General features: G+C 41.8%; 1 protein-coding gene across 1 annotated transcript in view; it reads right to left on the reverse strand.

Annotated features, from left to right (window-relative positions):
- Positions 1-4868: 4868 nt before the first annotated feature.
- The window catches only part of LOC126267446 (heterogeneous nuclear ribonucleoprotein A3 homolog 2-like), a 54419-nt gene continuing 40305 nt past the window's right edge, over positions 4869-18982 (reverse strand). The window contains exon 5 of the mRNA XM_049972715.1: positions 4869-4991. The gene's annotated coding sequence lies outside the window, so the exon portion shown is untranslated. The remainder of the gene's footprint in view (positions 4992-18982) is intronic.

The following is an 18982-nucleotide window of genomic DNA, read 5'->3' on the forward strand; positions in this document are numbered from 1 at the left end:
GTAGACAAGAGCTTTCAAATGCCCCCATAAATGAAAGTCAAGAGGGTTGAGGTCAGAAGAGCGTGGAGGCCATGGAATTAGTCCGCCTCTACCAATCCATCGGTCACCGAATCTGTTGTTGAGAAGCGTACGAACACTTCGACTGAAATGTGCAGGAGCTCCATCGTGCATGAACCACATGTTGTGTCTTACTTGTAAAGGCACATGTTCTAGCAGCACAGGTAGAGTATCCCGTATGAAATCGTGATAACGTGCTCCATTGAGCGTAGGTGGACGAAACTAAAATGAGCTCTAACATGGAAATTAAGCGTTTCCGGCCACATGTCCACATAACATCTTTTCTTTATTTGTGTGTGAGGAATGTTTTCTGAAATTTTGGCCGTACCTTTTTGTAAGACCCTGTAGATGACTCATTGGATGTATGCTTACCTTTTTACTATTTACTTTCAATGTAATTTGACGGACTCTCTTTTTACAGTTATACTGATGTGAGGAAAGTCAAGGGATACTCCCTAATGTCGTGCCAGACCTTCTTTATCACGACATAGTGCTGCAACTCGACATAGCGTGGACTCAACAAGTCAGTCAAAGTCCCATGCAGAAATGTTGGGCCATGCTGCCTCTTGCCTCTACAGCCGTCCGTAACTGCAAAGGTGTAGTCGGTGCAGGATTTTGTGCACGAACTGAACTCTCGATTACGGCCCATAAATGTACGCTGGCATTCATATCGAGCGATCTGGGTGGCCAAATCACTCGCTCGAATCGTCCCCAATCTTCTTAAAGCCAATCGCGAGCAATTGTGACCCGGTGACATGACATCGTTATTGGGGAACATGAAGTCGATGAATGGCTACAAATGGTTTCTAAGTAGCCGAACATAACCAGGATCCAGCCCATTCTATGGCCGCGTGGGGTAGCCGCGCCGTCTCGGGCGCCTTGTCACGGTCCGCACATCTTACCACCGTCGGAGATTCGAGTCCTCCCTCGGCCATGTGTGTGTGTGTATTGTCCTTAGCGTCAGTTAGTTTAGGTTAGATTAAGTAGTGTGTAAACCTAGGGACCGATGACCTCAGCAGTTTGGTGCCATACGAACTTACCACAAATTTCCAAAAAAAATTTCTGTTCCATTTGAACACAGCACATCCCATTATGGAGCCACCACCAGCTTTCACAGTGCGTTGTTGATAACTTGGATCCATGCCTTCGCCGGGTCTGCGCCGTCTTGGAACCTTACCGTCAGCTGTTACCACCTTAAATCGAGACTTGTGTGGCCAATCCACAGTTTTCCAGCCGTCTACGGTCTCACCGATATGGTCACAATGCCAGGAAAGGCGTCGCAGCCGATGTCTTGCTTTTAGCCAAGGCACTAGCGTCAGTCATCTGCCGCCATAGCCTATTAATGCCAAGTTTCACCGCACTGCGCTAACATATAGGTTCGTCGTACATCCCACATTGATTTCTGCGATTATTTCATTCAGTGTTGCTTGACTGTTAGCACTAACTCTACGCAAACACCACTACTCTCGGTCGTTAAGTGAAGGCCATCAGCCGCTGTGTTATGCGTGGTGAGAGGTGATGCCTGAAATTTGCTATTCTCGGCACACTCTTGACACTGTGGATTGCAGAAAAATGAATCCCCTAACGATTTCCGAATTTGAGTGTCCCATGCGTCTAGCTCCAACTACTATTCCGCGTTCAGAGTCTGTTAATTCCATTCGTGCGACTATAATCACGTCGGAAACCTTTTGACATGAATCGCCTGAGTACAAATGACAGCTCCACCAGTGCATTGCCCTTTTATACTTGGTGTACGCCATATTGCTGCCATCTGTATATGTGCATATTGGAAACCCATGACTTTCGTCACCTTAATTTAATACAACACCAGAATATCTCAACTCCGAGTAACGGGTTAATTTGTTTTACACATGTTGGCATTAGCTAAAAATGCATTATTGTGTTATTTTGCTCCCACAAAATTCACCTTAAAAGTGGAAAATCCTGTAAATCGTGTACCGTGGCAACCCAGCTAAGCGAACAGCAGCGGCCCTCTGACACTTTCCTGCGCCGGCTGCTGTGCCCGAGCGGTTCTAGGCGCTTCAGTCTGGAACCGCGCGACCGCTACGGTCGCAGGTTCGAATCCTGCCTCGGGCAAGGATGTGTGTGATGTCATTAGGTTAGTTAGGTTTACGTAGTTCTAAGTTCTAGGGGACTGATGAACCCAGATGTTGAGTCCCATAGTGCTCAGAGCCATTTGAACCATTTGAACACTTCCCTGGGGTACTATGTGAAAACACAGCGAATGAGTATAAAAGCTTGGAGGACGATGTACACTGGATACTTGCCTTAGATGAAGATGGCATTTTGGTATATGAGGTAAACTACGCGTCCCCTAACGCCGAGTTGATCGATTTCATCAAAAACTTGTCACAGTGTAACGACACAGCTAAAGCAATATACTAATACGTAACTGAAAATAGTTCCTACTGAATACCTGATGTACCCATCACCCTGCATCAGTATGGAAATAAATAACTCCTTGCTGATGCGAGCAGTCTATTTTCGTTTGGGTTGTTTGAGCAGTTTATTGTCAGTTTGACATAAAATCAGAATAGAAAGGAGTAAAATATTGTTTTCCTGTTTTCCTGCATGTGTCAGGATCCACGTTACTTACTTATTCTGAATGTAATGAAACACAGGGCACTAACTTTTGACGAAAATTATCGTTATTTTGAGTCGTTTCTAAACTATTCAATTTCTAATACATATTTTTTACTGAAACGTTAAGGTTAGACTGAAAGGTCTCTCTTGGATTCCTTCCATGTTAATTTCTTAAATCTGTTGTCATTTACGGCATAAATTTCTCTTCTAAATTTACTGTGGTGTTTCTGACTATCTGGGAGGATACTGAGCAGTGGAAAGTGTTACTTTTACACATAAACAAGAACGATCTGTCACACTACTACACTTTAAAACACAGTTTATATGTTATTCATGTCACACATTCTCATACGGAACCTACATTCGCTTTCTTTTGTATAGTGTATATGATAAGATACTGTCATCCCCCTTCCCTTCTGTGCGAGAGGATGAATGAGCAAATGTATTTCTAGTTGCATGCTTGATGGTAGCAGACAAGCCTGTCTGCTAGAGAACAGTAGGACCAACGTCGGAACAGGTAGCTACACGTTCTAAAAGCAGAGAGGTTTCTATCCTTAGTATGGTCCTGTCCGTCCCTTGTCATGTTGGTATAGGAAGCTGCCTCTCTTCTCACTTCCGTTTGTATCTGTTAAGCACTCTCGGTAGGGGCCCAGGGCAGTCTGTCCGCGGCGAGCGTCTGAAGTGGTCAGATCTCCGGCTAAGCGCGTGTCTGCTAAGTCCGTAGCAAAATGGATTTCCTAAGTTCACCCTAACTGAAAATTTAATCACCTTTATTTCAGGTTTAGCTCTAAAATATCTAATGTTATCTTAAATTGCAACGCAGTCTAATTCGAGTGTGACTTACAGAATATCTTCCGGTAATTGCTTTGTCACTACTTTCTGAGTAAAGTGGAACCACGTGTTGATCAGTAACTCTAACTAAGATCATCAATCTTAAATGCGAATGTGCGTGAGATTATAACGTCTTGTCTTCACAATATTTTTCAATATAGCAACTTTTGTTTATGTGTACTTTGTGAGACCAGTACCACGTGCTTATACAATTGCTTGACCCATCAGGTTAATAGTAAGACGATAGTAACCAGTTCGAGGTTTTTCTTTAGTACATTGCGTTTCGATGTAATTTATTTTAATTATCAAAATTATCTTTGTGTAAACCAAGTTGACCACGTGAAGCATGTGGTGTAAGCATCAAAGTAGCCCTCAGCTTTTCTTTTTGGGAAGATTTCACAGAGAGTTAGTATGAATTTACTATACCAGTTTGTGGTAATTTCATGACGGACAGGATTGGGCTACGAACGTAACTTCTTTGGGTGAAAATTGAATCGGTTGGTTGTGGTTAATTTCCTCTTGGATATGTTTCAACGTTCTTCGTGTGTTATTTATGAATGTAGTGTTGTATGTAGTCTCCCAATCTTGGCTCCCTATTTGATGTGTTCCGTAAGATTACAAACTCACATTTACACAATCGTAAATAAGGCACCAGTTTAGTTATGAATCAAGTTTGATATGCTAAAATTTTAACGGAACAATGATCAATGATAAAATAAATCTCCAAATATAAATTGATTTATTTCTTTTTATTTAAATAGTCTTATATATATCTCACCGGTTATGGTAAGATGAGTACTAAATGATTATAATCCATGTTAGTCTGGTTGGGAATTTCGTAAGTTAGACCGGATACCTGGTGAAATGGTGAAACAGTTGCGCAGTAATGCAAGGTTAACTTCCTCAGAAAGCTCACAGCTTTTAACCCACTTTTATGGTCTCGAATATCAGCATCGCTTTCAGAACAAATTAATGCAACATTACAAGACAACTTTCTATACATTGTGTCGGTAAATTATCATCTGTATTTCTTTTTTATAAGTCCGCCAGTGTCTTTCTACGAGTAAAGACACATTTTTTACAGTCTTCCACCAATATATGAGAGTACAATGTCTTCAATTATTCGTCTCCTATGTTGAAGAGACTGGACTGTTTGAGCAAGAAACCCATCGCAATTGTTGAAATTCTCGTTTCGCCATGTAGTGATATAGGGAATGTGAGTTAGTTTTCTCCATTTACCAAAACCAGTTTCTTGAAAAATGAAACATTTTGAGGCCCGAGTCTCATGTAAAAAATTCTCAATAAGATAGAAGTTATTAACGAGTTAAAATAACATTTATTTAAAAAAAACAACAACATTTACAATATTGGTAGAACAAGCAATAACAAGACTGGACCGCCAGGTCTCCATCACGTAGTCCTACTGGCACAGTGGAGATTGGCAGCACCAGAGTGGGTTTCAGCAGACGGCTACCAGGTGGCAGGAGCCTAGCGCGGTCCTGAAACAGGCAGAAAGCGCCAGGAGTGAGAGTCAGACTTTTAGTGGCCTTAAGAGCTTATTTAATTTATCCTTGAGCATAAATATACACCATGAGCCTAAGCTGCCGGCCTGGGTGGCCGAGCGGTTCTAGGCGCTACAGTCTGGAACAGCGCGACCTCTACGGCCGTAGGTTCGAATCTTGCCTCGGGCATGGATGTGTGTGATCTCCTTAGGTTAGTTAGGTTTAAGTAGTTCTAAGTTATAGGGGACTGATGACCTCAGAAGTTAACTCCCACAGTGCTCAGAGCCATTTGGACCATTTTTTTGATCCTAAGCTGACTTCATGACCTTCACTGCCCGATGGAAGACTGTTGCATAAATTACAGTCTTCTTCTATACTTATCCAAATACTCCTTGATACCCACCTCCCTAATTGCTCTTTTTTGATGCTCCTAAATGATTGCGGTCCTTTCCTTCCGGTGCCTGGGGAGTAATAATCCATTATTCTGACCACTGTTTGCTGGGGAGCCCTTGAGAATTGTAGGGTATTTGCATTAGAAGTTCACATATTATTGCTATAAAGCTATACCATTAACAAGCGCTGATTGAATTTCGTATTCCGTGCTTCCTAAACTAAATGTTAATTAGACTGTTTGCAGCATGTACGTTATCCTGTTTCACTTTTTCATCTATCTCTCATCACATTCAACATTCATCCATTTTTCTATACCTTTCTACATTTCCAAATAATTTCATCTTTGAGTGACCTACGCTTTACCGTTCATGTTCAACGTTCAAAATTATCGTCGTTTATTTATCTATCGTAGTAGCTAATACATTATCGAAGGCCGCTTCGTTTCTGCCTTTCCCATCCTATAACTATTTCTCCTGCTACGCCAATGTTAATTGTATTCTATCGATTTTCCACATCAGTAACATCCTTACAGAGTCGTTGCATACTTCCTGAAATTCCTTCGGCTCGTCTACCTCACAATACTTCACCCTCTTCCAGTTCAAATTCTTGAAGTTCACTTGACAGTACAGTACCCAGTAGCCCTAAGCTATGGTAGCAAATTTCAGCACCTAATTAGCTAATACATAATTTAAATGGATTACAGAATCCCCGTTTCAGTAAAATCTGGTATCTTTTGTGATCTTCTGGTATCTTCCCGGCATACTTCCTCAGTGGCCTTAGCAAAGTGAATTCACGACTATTATAGTTGCCCAGCACTTTATTCTATTATCATTTCCATCCTCTCATAGCGCTTGTCAAGCCTGAAATTTCCCATTTTCGTTGGTTCACAGATTCAGCAACGAATGCATTGCAGCTATCCATTACAATTAAGTTAGAATTTTTTTCTAGCTCATTCATATGACGACGCACCGCACTTCATTTCCACTGTCGTCCAAATCGTTAAAAGCTTTTGACTGAATTTCAGTAATATCTGTACTATCCTTTAGAGGGACAACATTTCACGAATGCAACATATTTTAATATACTGAAGAATATATAACTCAGTACTACAGGTTCCATAAGGCTTCATCAGATGCTAGAAAATAAATTTAGAAAGACGAGTCAGGAGAGGAAATTGTAGAAAAAATACTACTCCCTAGCCCGAGTGTAATTAAGTTTTCACGTTCCTAAATAAGGAACGAGTTTGAGTCACATCCGATTTGCTGAAGGCGTTATACGTTAACATAAATTGTATTGTCTAAAACGGTGTACAATGAACATATCAAAAAGTAAGGTGTACAAATCAGTAATAAATAATAACGACGTCGTGGTATCACGTAGGGTGTGTGTGTGTGTGTGTGTGTGTGTGTGTGTGTGTGTGTGTGTGTGTGTGTGTGTGTGTGTTGAAATGTACACATATTTAGCGTTTGGCCTATGAATCGTCTACATGAGTGTTTCTCAACTCCATAACTCCCACAGCTATATTTAGCTTATTGGGGTCGGTCTGTCCATGTCTGAAAGTCCACTGCTGGGTATTTTGCGATAAACGGTTGAGTAACGAGAGGTTCAAATGGCTCTGAGCACTATGGGACTTAACATCTGAGGCCATCAGTCCCATAGAACTTAGAACTACTTAAACCTAACTAACCTAAGGACATCACACACATTCATGCCCGGGGCAGGACTCGAACCTGCGACCGTAGCGGTAGCGCGGTTCCAGACTGACGCGCCTAGAACCGTAACAGAATATTTATTTATCGATTATTATTGTTATTATTATTCTCCAGCACAAAATACACTCGCATTCAGTAAAAACAGAACATCGTTAGCGACTAGAGACAGGACGGTCATATTCACAGGACATAGGCATAAGTAGGTTCTGCAGAAATTATTAAATGAGTAACATTTTGGTCAACTCGGTTCAGCGTATGTCCTGTTGCCCAGCAGGCACAGGGTCCGCCACGGGCCCTGATAACTTGTTCCATGCATGATGGGATCGACGCGTATAAGGCACAAATGGCGTCTTGTGGTATAGCCATCCATGCTGCATTCACCTGGTTCCAAAGTTAATCTCTGCTGGTTGACATTCATCTAAATCTAAATCCATATTCCGCAAGCCACCTGACGGTGTGTGTCGGAGGGTACCTTGAGTACCTCTATCGGTTCTCCCTTCTATTCCAGTCTCGTATTGTTGGTGGAAAGAAGGATTGTCGGTATGCCTCTGTGTGGGCTCTAATCTCTCCGATTTTATCCTCATGGTCTCTTCGCGAGATATACGTAGGAGGGAGCAATATACTGCTTGACTCCTCGGTGAAGGTATGTTCTCGAAACTTCAACAAAATCCCGTACCGAGCTTCTGAGCGTCTCTCCTGCAGAGACTTCCACTGGAGCTTATCTATCATCTCGGTTACGCTTTCGCGATTATCAAATGATCCTGTAACGAAGCGCGCTGCTCTCCGTTGGATCTTCTCTATCTCTTCTATCAACCCAATCTGGTACGGATCCTACACTGCTGATCAGTATTCAAGCAGTGGGCGAACAAGCGTACTGTAACCTACTTCCTTTGTTTTCGGGTTGCATTGGGTCATAGCGCTACCCTGTAGTTTCACAGAATCCTGCACTTTTTCGACTAACGACACGTCAGATGATCTGGTGGGCAGGGAAAAAGGCTGATATCCTGACTCCAAGAAGCCACGTGTTCATGCAGCAACATGTGATCTTGCATTGTCTTGCTGAAAAATGGGGTCAGGGGTGTTGTGCAGAAAGGGTATGGCTACGGGTCACAAGATGCCATTCACGCAGGACACACTGGTCACTGTGCCCTGGACTCGCACCAACTGTGATTTGTGATTGTGCCCATAGGACCTCACACTCTAGGGCCTTGAGATGGTGCTGTACGTCTTGTGCAATGCTACTGCCCCTGTCTGCGGCGAACCAAAATGCGGCCATTATTTTCTTGCGAACGGAACCTGGATTCTTCCTCCAACACTGTCTGGTGCCATTCCTTTCCCTAGTGACATCCTTCCATACACCATTGCCATATAGCATATTTCTACACATTCGTCACAGGTAGTCGGAGAAGTGGATGGCGCTCACGTAATCGATGCCATAATAAACGGCGACGAGTGTCACCGCTGAAAGTGTACGATGTGGACGCAGGAGTACGCATATCCATCCTGCAATGCTATTCGGATGAGGTGCCGAATTTCTCGGGGGGGGGGGGGGGATGGTCTGGGTGGTGCGACCTGACCCATCTAGTCATGTTCTACGGCCTTCCGTGAACCGTTCTGCACACACCCGTTGCACTGTCGAAACACTTCGTCCCACACGAGCAGCAGTTTCCCCGATGGAAGCATCACACTCCCTCATGGCCATAATTCATCCTCTTTCAAACTCACTGATTTGACGGTGCGGATCGCTCATACGTCTGTGAGGCATCGTGCACGTCTGCTCAAGTCACACTGACCCATTACGTTCGGTTTATAGCGACAACGGGAACCGCAGGCACATTTTACCAGTAGGTGCTGTGGCCTCGAGATATCGATTTTGACCTTGGACCCGTGGGTTGACATGTTCAAAGGCAGATCATTTCTTCAGAAAATACTAACCTACATGTCTTCTGAATAAGAACATCTTATCTCTAGTCGTTTAAGATGATCTGTTCTTTTTCTGAAAATGAGTGTAAAAATATGTGTTTGTTCCACTTCAATAACTTCATTAATCCAATTCAATATTTTCTGACAAGATAATTTTACTCAGAGATGACTATATAATGTGTCAAATCAAACCATCCCGTGTTGTTTCCATGACTGTGCGAGCAACAGCCAAAACTAGAAGAAAACTGCCGACATACAGCTGGGGCAGCTTTTTTTATTATGGCGGCTTGTAATATCATTCTTATACCGTCAAGCAAGCAGGACATCAGAATTAATAAAGTGTACACTTTCAAATTACAGTTAAGGATAATTTTCAGCATGGTTTAGTGGTATAAAATCGATATCGATGAACCTAACAGACAGCTTGTTCCCTTCGCATGCAGCTTATATCTACAGAACTTGAATAAAATACACTCCTGGAAATGGAAAAAGAACACATTGACACCGGTGTGTCAGACCCACCATACTTGCTCCGGACACTGCGAGAGGGCTGTACATGCAATGATCACACGCACGGCACAGCGGACACGCCAGGAACCGCGGTGTTGGCCGTCGAATGGCGCTAGCTGCGCAGCATTTGTGCACCGCCGCCGTCAGTGTCAGCCAGTTTGCCGTGGCATACGGAGCTCCATCGCACTCTTTAACACTGGTAGCATGCCGCGACAGCGTGGACGTGAACCGTATGTGCAGTTGACGGACTTTGAGCGAGGGCGTATAGTGGGCATGCGGGAGGCCAGGTGGACGTACCTCCGAATTGCTCAACACGTGGGGCGTGAGGTCTCCACAGTACATCGATGTTGTCACCAGTGGTCGGCGGAAGGTGCACGTGCACGCCAAGACCGTAGGATCCTACGCAGTGCCGTAGGGGACCGCACCGCCACTTCCCAGCAAATTAGGGGCACTGTTGCTCCTGGGGTATCGGCGAGGACCATTCGCAACCGTCTCCATGAAGCTGGGCTACGGTCCCGCACACCGTTAGGCCGTCTTCCGCTCACGCCCCAACATCGTGCAGCCCGCCTCCAGTGGTGTCGCGACAGGCGTGAATGGAGGGACGAATGGAGACGTGTCGTCTTCAGCGATGAGAGTCGCTTCTGCCTTGGTGCCAATGATGGTCGTATGCGTGTTTGGCGCCGTGTAGGTGAGCGCCACAATCAGGACTGCATACGACCGAGGCACACAGGGCCAACACCCGGCATCATGGTGTGGGGAGCGATCTCCTACACTGGCCGTACACCTCTGGTGATCGTCGAGGGGACACTGAATAGTGCACGGTACATCCAAACCGTCATCGAACCCATCGTTCTACCATTCCTAGACCGGCAAGGGAACTTGCTAACTTGCTGTTCCAACAGTACAATTCACGTCCGCATGTATCCCGTGCCGCCCAACGTGCTTTAGAAGGTGTAAGTCAACTACCCTGGCCAGCAAGATCTCCGGATCTGTCCCCCATTCAGCATGTTTGGGACTGGCTGAAGCGTCGTCTCACGCGGTCTGCACGTCCAGCACGAACGCTGGTCCAACTGAGGCGCCAGGTGGAAATGGCATGGCAAGCTGTTCCACAGGACTACATCCAGCATCTCTACGATCGTCTCCATGGGAGAATAGCAGCCTGCATTGCTGCGAAAGGTGGATATACACTGTACTAGTGCCGACATTGTGCATGCTCTGTTGCCTGTGTCTATGTGCCTGTGGTTCTGTCAGTGTGATCATGTGATGTATCTGACACCAGGAATGTGTCAATAAAGTTTTCCCTTCCTGGGACAATGAATTCACGGTGTTCTTATTTCAATTTCCAGGAGTGTACGTTTCGTGCATTAGGCCACCTTTTATGATACTAAAACTACTATAAAAATCGACCGTCTTTGCAATGGTCTTCTTTAGAGCGCAACATTGATTTTAATAATGTTGTGGTTTTAAAATGGGGTGGCCCAGTGTACAAAAGGATTTCATTCAAATTGTCACTGGCCGTGGAACATTACGCACATTGTCTTGATTGAACAGGATTTACGTTGGCAGCTGGGCTAAAACAAACAAAAAAAATTATTACAAAAATGCTGTAACAAAAATTATATAGAATGTGTCTCATTTATCTTGCCAATCCCGAATAAGTATCAAGTGAATGTTGTTTAGCTACAAGAGGGACATTAACTAAGATGATTCCCTTTCTTCTAATTTTGTTCTTTATTAAGACATGAGCACCAATACATTTCTTTTAATAGCCCCCAATAAATTTTAATCGGTAATACACTTCCTGTCCTCAAGAGCTGTTGAAAAACATATCGATACGTACCGTTAAAGTGAAAGTTATGTTACTGAAAAAAGTAACATGAAATTGACATTGAGTCTCCTAAATTAGCACACAGTGATCATAGCCAGCGCTACATAACTCATCTCCTTTCTTGAATTGACAGGAAACAATGGAAAACACTAGGGAAATGCACATCGGTCATTCAGTCAATCGTCTTCAGTTGACGCTTTGTGAGGAATACAATGTACATCGATGAAGAGTACTTACAAATGCTACTAAGTTAACACAGTAATGCTTGCGTTAAAGTCTTTTTCCATTCATTTAATAACATGTGCAGCAAGTGGACAAGTTGTTACCCTAAAAACATGTACTGTGTGCTAGTACAGGAGAATAAATGTCAATTTAACGTTTTGTTTTCAATAATCTCCTGTTTACGTGTATAGATAGGGCCTAAAGTGCCATACGTCTTTGAGCAGATTTCGAGGAGATGATACATATGGTAACTGAAGGTAATTGCGCCGTGCAGGTTTTAAAGTAATGTGCAGTTTAACGGATGGTTTGGAAATATTCCGATATGCTGCCACTGCACCGTGTAAGTAACGAAAAACAAATACGGAAGTTTCCACTGTATGCCTGTAGCGTCCTTGCAGCAACAGCAACCTCAGTGTGAGTTCACGTTACAAAAGTTGCCTTTCTAATGACGATGAATTTTTTCTGTGAATTAAAGCAGGTACGTATAAATTTCTAACGTCGTTCTCATTTAATTTTCCGATTACTGTATTAAAGCATATAAATAGATTTTATGATATTTAAATATTTTTCTGTACAGTTGATAAAAATACTAATAAGACAACTACAATTAATGACGCAATTTCTCTATTTTTCTCCTCTAGGTGACGAAATGGCTAAGCCCTGTCGAAATCTTCGTGCAAAGTGGACAACTGAGGATTTGCGGAAGGCCCTTGGAGCAGTTAAACATGGAGTTACAGTTTCAAAGCCTTCAAGGACATTTAACATCCCAAGAAGAACTCTTTGAGATTGGCTGAACAAGAGTGAAGAGAAGACGCCAACTGGAAATTTTGCAAATTTTGTCAAGAAAACTTCAATCAAAGCACACTCTAAATTCTGTAATAAGGATCTGTACTGCGGAGACTGAGGTGGTTACTTCTACGACAAAAGGAGTAAGAAGATTGGATTCAGTACACACAATGTAACACATAGTATCATGAAACATGCGATAACCAATCAACAAAAATCAGAGCTGTGTACGTTGTGCGAAGATGTCTGATCTGAACTTGAAAGTGTCTGATTTAGTAGTTCATTGTATGTCTAAATTTTGCATCGGTTCCATAACATCTAATGTATCGCATTTGTTGTTTGTTATAATAATGCATTTTTCAATTTTTTTACTAATGTTGCGTGTCTCAAATGTGAGAGACTTTCTAGGTGGCGTTATTACTTTCACTGCTACTCACAAACACTAGTTTTCCCTTCCCTATATACAAAATAATATCTAAAAATGCTAAATATAGGCCAATTATTTCCAAATGAGGGTATTAGAGACGTATTAGGGCGTAACTCATTAGAAATTAGACATTTTGCAGATTTTTATACAACTTTAGAAAAAATTAACTGAATGCTTGGCGTTATTACCTCCAGTTACCCAATTATAGAAATGTATGTATGTGTGTTTGTAAGTATGTTCCACATTTCGTCCTAATTAACTGTTCCAATTTCAACCAAATTTGGTATACATATCACTTACTGTCTGGAAAGAAACGTTATAGGGGTAAGAACCATCTATATATCAAAGTGGTGTGTGAAAAAGCAATGCAGCCCAGTAAGCGCGAATATCCATACTTTAGTCATCCAGTATATAGGAAGGAGAGTACTTAGTAACATGCATAAACTTCACGCATAATTTCAAACAATTACAAAACTTTTTCTCGCAGACACTCCAGAAAAATGACGAAAGGAGAAAGTTTATCGGTTACTCCAGTTTCTCTGTTCATGCAGTCAAGCTGCCACATCATGCATGGCATTTTTAATTTATTACTTCTTTGATGCCAATTCTATTGGCAACATATTTCGCAGATATTATCCACAAATTCCTCTGAATGTATATGGACAATTGTATCATTGTACAACACGTAGATCAGGAGGTGTGTCTTGAAATACTGATATGTGTTGAGAAGTGCCACATCATGCATGTCACTTTAAGTTTTTTGCTACTAACTCTACTTGCAACATGTTGTGCACACAGTAGTCACATAGACCACTTGATGCAAGTGCAGAATTATATTACTGTGCAACACATAGTCCAGAAGATATAGCGTGAAAATGAAACTGCAGGGCGAAATAGTTAGAGATACAGGTGAAATATATGTACAAATAAATTTGATTTTTGGTAAATGTGACGTGTGTATGTGGACAAAGCTACGGATAAAAACCTCCTCCCAAACCCATGGAAGGATTACAAAGAAATTTGTTTCACATATTACCTACTGCCGGCCTCGGTGGTCTAGCGGTTCTAGGCGCTCAGTCCAGAACCGCGTGACTGCTACGGTCGCAGGTTTGAATCCTGCTTGGGGCATGGATGTGTGTGATGTCCTGAGGTTAGTTAGGTTTAAGTAGTTCTAAGTTGTAGGGGACTGATGACCAGAGATGTTAAGTCCCATAGTGCTCAGAGCCATTTGAACCATTTTTATTACCTACTGCCTGTAGAGAAAGAAATACTGTGGGGTAAGGACCAGCAACCTCCTATTGGGGTGTCGGTGATAACTTGGAGATAGAATGGGGGGGGGGGGGCGAGATATGGACAGACAGAGGGGCAAAGGAGGAACTTGACAATACAGGGAGAGGAGGAGATGGAGATAGTAGGGAAGGAGAAATGGACAGTAAAAGGAAAACAGAAGAGATCAATATAGTGAAATGAGAGTAGGAGATTGACAGATAGAGTGAAGGAGGAGATGGAGGATAGGCTGGGAAGGAGGATATGGTCAGAGAGGGAGGAGGAGATGGACAGACAGGGAGGAGGAGATGGGCAGAGGTGAAGGAGATGAAGGAGATGGACAGAGAAAGGAAAGAGGAGGAAATGGACAGAGGAGAGTAGGAGATGGACAAATAGATGAGAGAAGGAGATGGAGAAAGAGTGGGGAGGAGGAGATGGAGAGAGTAGGGAAGGAGAAATGGACAGTAAAAGGAAAACAGATGGACATAATGAAATGGAGTAGGAGATGGACAGATAGAGTGTAGGAGGAGATGGAGAAAAGGCTGGGGAGGAGGAGATGGTAAGAGGGGGAGGAGGAGATGGACAGACAGGGAGGAGGAGATGGGCAGAGATGAAGGAGATGGACAGAGAAAGGAAAGAGGAGTAAATTAACAGAGACAGGGGGAGGAAGAGATACACAGAGAGAGGGGTGAGGAAGTGATGGACAGAGAGAGATGGAAGAGGAGAAGGTGACAGAGAGTGTAGATGAGGAGATGCATAGAGAAAGAAAAGAGGAGGAAATGGACAGAGAGAAAGGAGAGTAGGAGATGGACAAAGAGATGAGAAAAGGAGATGCAGAAAAGAATGAGGAGTAGGATATGGACAGAATTGCGAGGAGGAGATGGACAGAGAGGCGAGGAGATGGACAGAGGGGGAAGAAAGGAGTTGGACAGAGGGACAGAGGAGTATAAGCAGATGGACAGAGGGAGGGGGAACAAAGAGACAAAGAGAGGGGCAGGAGGAGATAGACAGGGAGGGGAGCAGGAGGAAATGGACAGTGTGAAGATAATGCTAATTATGAGAGATAATTTTTTTCTTTTCCTTCTTTCCTTTCTTCTGTCTGATTTACTCAGTACATACATCTTTGGCGGTTGAGAATACTTGTTTTGGTCTATAGTATGAAATTTAATTATTTTTTGCTTTATTAATATTGCGACATGCATCCTTTTTCATTGAATATGCAAAACTGTCAGTGTATGTATGATGTTCTTTCTAATGCTGTTGTGAGATACGATGTGTGAAACCAATTATAAATGCAGCACTATTGTACGAACTGTTATGCGAGAGCGATATCGATAGTTTGCAGTCAAACGGCGACAATCAGTGACCGTGCAGCGTCGTGGCGTTGTGCAGTTGTTGTGTAATCGTATTAGACAGAAGCACACTATAATTTATGACCACATTCTTATTTTTCGGTCTCGGTATAAACTAAATTTCGATATGAATGTTATGTATCAAAGTGTTAGACTGAATATTCTGAACTTCATTGAGTACTATAAACCAGAGTGACAACACTTACGCGAATGGACTGTGATTGACACGGTTAAAACCAAACTGTTATACACATAGCTGAGTTACACGAATTAATGTACTTTGAACTTATTATCTTGTGTGTAGCTTAATGAACTGTCGCGTTTGCTAAAATATTATTTATCGCCATGAACTCCATGAGAGTTAACAAAATAAAGACGAAATAATTTTGAAAATAGGTGGATAATTTCAAGTAATTTTATGCGTAGCCGGAAGTGCGTGATGTATTAAACAGAACCAGCAATTATTACTAGAAACTATTACTACTAGAAGATTTAAGGTAATGATGAATAAAGAGCCTACCGGGAAAGTACCTCCTGCCATGCACTTCACAGCAGGGTGCTTTTGTATGCGTGATGTAGACTCATTATCAACTATTTTATTTAGAGACACCGTCGATCCCTTTAGCCATTTCGCAGACCCTGGTCAAAGTCTGCTGAAATTGTTGGAGCCTTGACATGCATCTAATTTTCTAATGCTTTTGCACGCATTGGTACACTGACAATCCCAAAAATAGGAGAAATTCACTTAGCTTCCATATTAGAGTGATGTCTGAGATACCCAGTGTCACAAAAAGTAGAGGCAGAAACGAAATGTCCGCATTAGACATTGCTCCTGCTTATACTTACATAGAATACACTACTTTTCTTTTTTTCCTGGCTTTATACCAAAGCCTTCACGGCCTCGGCATGTTAGAGATGATAACGGAAAAGGGTGGCCAGAGGCCCTAACTGTCATCACCTCTTCCCCCCTAAGATGCAATTTGTGTCTACCCCTGTCTAACGTTGTCCCTTTTGAAGGTGTAAGAACGCTGTCACTGAGGTGGTATGTAGGCATTAGCGCAGTATTCACCTAGTGGAATGTGGGAGACGGCGAGAAAACAACAACAAGTTTGGGCAGCGCACTGGCGCTCGTCATTAATCCACCAGGAGATTCTATCCAGCGCTGGTGAACCACCCAGAATCGGGATAGAGGCGTGTTAAAGCACGCAAGTTATCCGTGTGGGTCGCATAGAATGTTACAGTGAATTCCGAAGTTGCATCTCAACTTCCTCGACTTGCAAATTTAAGACTATATATATATATATATATATATATATATATATATATATATATATATATATATATATATATACTCCATATATATATATGTGTGTGTGTGTGTGTGTGTGTGTGTGTGTGTAAGAGTTAATCAGTGACAAATCTATAATTATCATTGTAATGGCACAATAAATTCAAGACAGTAAAACATTCAAGACAGATTAAAATTCAAGACCTAATATACAACATAATTTTTTGTACGTTTTTAAATAATTCAGTTTGAACTATCTTGATAGTATATATATGTCTATGTTCTTTACACAGAGCAAGTGATGCTATCTGTTGGTTGGGTGGGAACTGATGGAGTGAATTCCCTCATTTTGTCTGTGGAAAGTAGTAATTTCATTTCTTATTGTGGCGCATTTTCTTAAAAAGCTTACATAATGTGCAAATATTACTGTGTGTAATATAAAATAAAAATAAATGTAAATAGTTTTGTTGGCGTTTCAAAGAAAACAACATTGACTAGGCTTGCTTGTTGTTAAAAGAATCGAGTTGTAAAGGTCCATGGCTCACACTGAGAGAAACAATGAGTTTCTGAATGCAGTTGTGTATACTTGTGATTTCCTGAGGAATACAAGTGACAATGTGTCTGCGGTGGATATACATTGAGACGTCGGAGGGAGATGTCTACCTCTATGGATTATTCAACGGAAGTCACCACGGAGACACTGAGATAGAAGGAGGTTGCTTCGCCACTGGTTTCATGACACCCACTGCCATAAAGTGATTATTCAGCGCAGCTGAATAACAGATTTTGTTAAGTGCAGCTTCTTAGTTGCCTCTTCGGAACATTTCGACTTTAATTAATTAAAACATAATTTCATCTACATTACATTTTTTAAACACTGTTTAAACCTATCACACAGAAACAATATTAGTCATAACCCTGAAATGGAAGGACACATTCGATTCAGTAATATCGTTAGGTCCCTTAGACACTGACACTAATAATAATGGAGAGAGCACTGTTAGGTATCCAACATTATCATCATGAAGACATACTTTTCTTGGATAGACATTCCTAAGGCAGTTTGGTAATCGCCAGGTGGTAGAATAAAAATATCAAACAGACCATGACCTAGCAGTGTAATGTATGGAAAGGGAGGCACAGACCATTACTTACTCATGATTGTGGTAAGGCAACGAATAGTTATAGGTAAGCCAAGGGAACAAAATAGTATAAAAGAACAGAAACTGAAGGGGACAAAATAGTATAAAAGAACAGAAACGGAAGGGGACAAACTGAAAGATCATGAAGAGGCACAGGAATTTTTCTCTAAGCTTCAAAATGAATTTCAGTTTCCAATAATGAAAGGCAAACTCGACACTGAAGGCTACTGACAAATGATAAAAACAAATGTGGAGGCCGCAGCAGTAGAAATGTGCGGAAAAAGAAAGAGAAGGAAGAAAAATCCATGGTTCTCGGGAGAATGTAAAAGGGAATTAAAGAAGGGTAGCAAAGGGAAAACACCTAAAGATATATTCAAGCGAAAGGAAAGAAACATATGTAAATGCTAACAGGAAAAACAAAAATATTCTCAGAAGGAAAAAGAGAGAGCGTGTAGAACGTTTAGAATTATTTACAGGTCGATTTGGTTCTTGAGAAAAGAGTAAGCACCACGAATTTATGTCTTTAAAGATAAAAATGACAATACAGTTTTGGAGGGAACAAAAGGTATGGAAAATTGGAAGCAATGTTTTGAGAACCTTTTAAATGTTGAAGATGGACGAACGACATATGTATCAGAACGATGAGTCTTAGTGGTTCTGACGACATTGAAAGGGATGGTAGAGGCAATCAAAATATAAAAACAACAATGGTTCAGGAAGAGAGGGAATAGCGTCAGAACTACTTAAGAAAGGAATAAATACACTTGCACACCAGAAAAAAAAACTCGTGAGCAACATTTGGAATGAAGAAAGGATACCTTCTGAGTGGAAAGAAACAGTCATAGTACCACTCCACAAAATGAGCGATAAACAACAATTCAGAAGTTGTAGGGGCGTTACATTAATTAGCTAGCCTCTCTCCAGCACTCCTCGGAAATGACTGGAACCGTATTTAAAAGAGTTGTTTATTTTAAGAAAGCCCACAATAGCATAAACAGAGTAAATGTGTGAGAGGAAATGCAAAAGTTTGGAAATCTATAGAAGATTACAAATCTTATAAAAGCTAAACTGGAAGGTTCAAATGGGGTAGTGAAAATGGAAGGAGAATATTATGGGATTTTGACATAGAAACAGGAGTC

Source organism: Schistocerca gregaria, chromosome 4, assembly GCF_023897955.1.
Source record: "Schistocerca gregaria isolate iqSchGreg1 chromosome 4, iqSchGreg1.2, whole genome shotgun sequence".
Taxonomy (NCBI): Eukaryota; Metazoa; Arthropoda; class Insecta; order Orthoptera; family Acrididae; genus Schistocerca; species Schistocerca gregaria.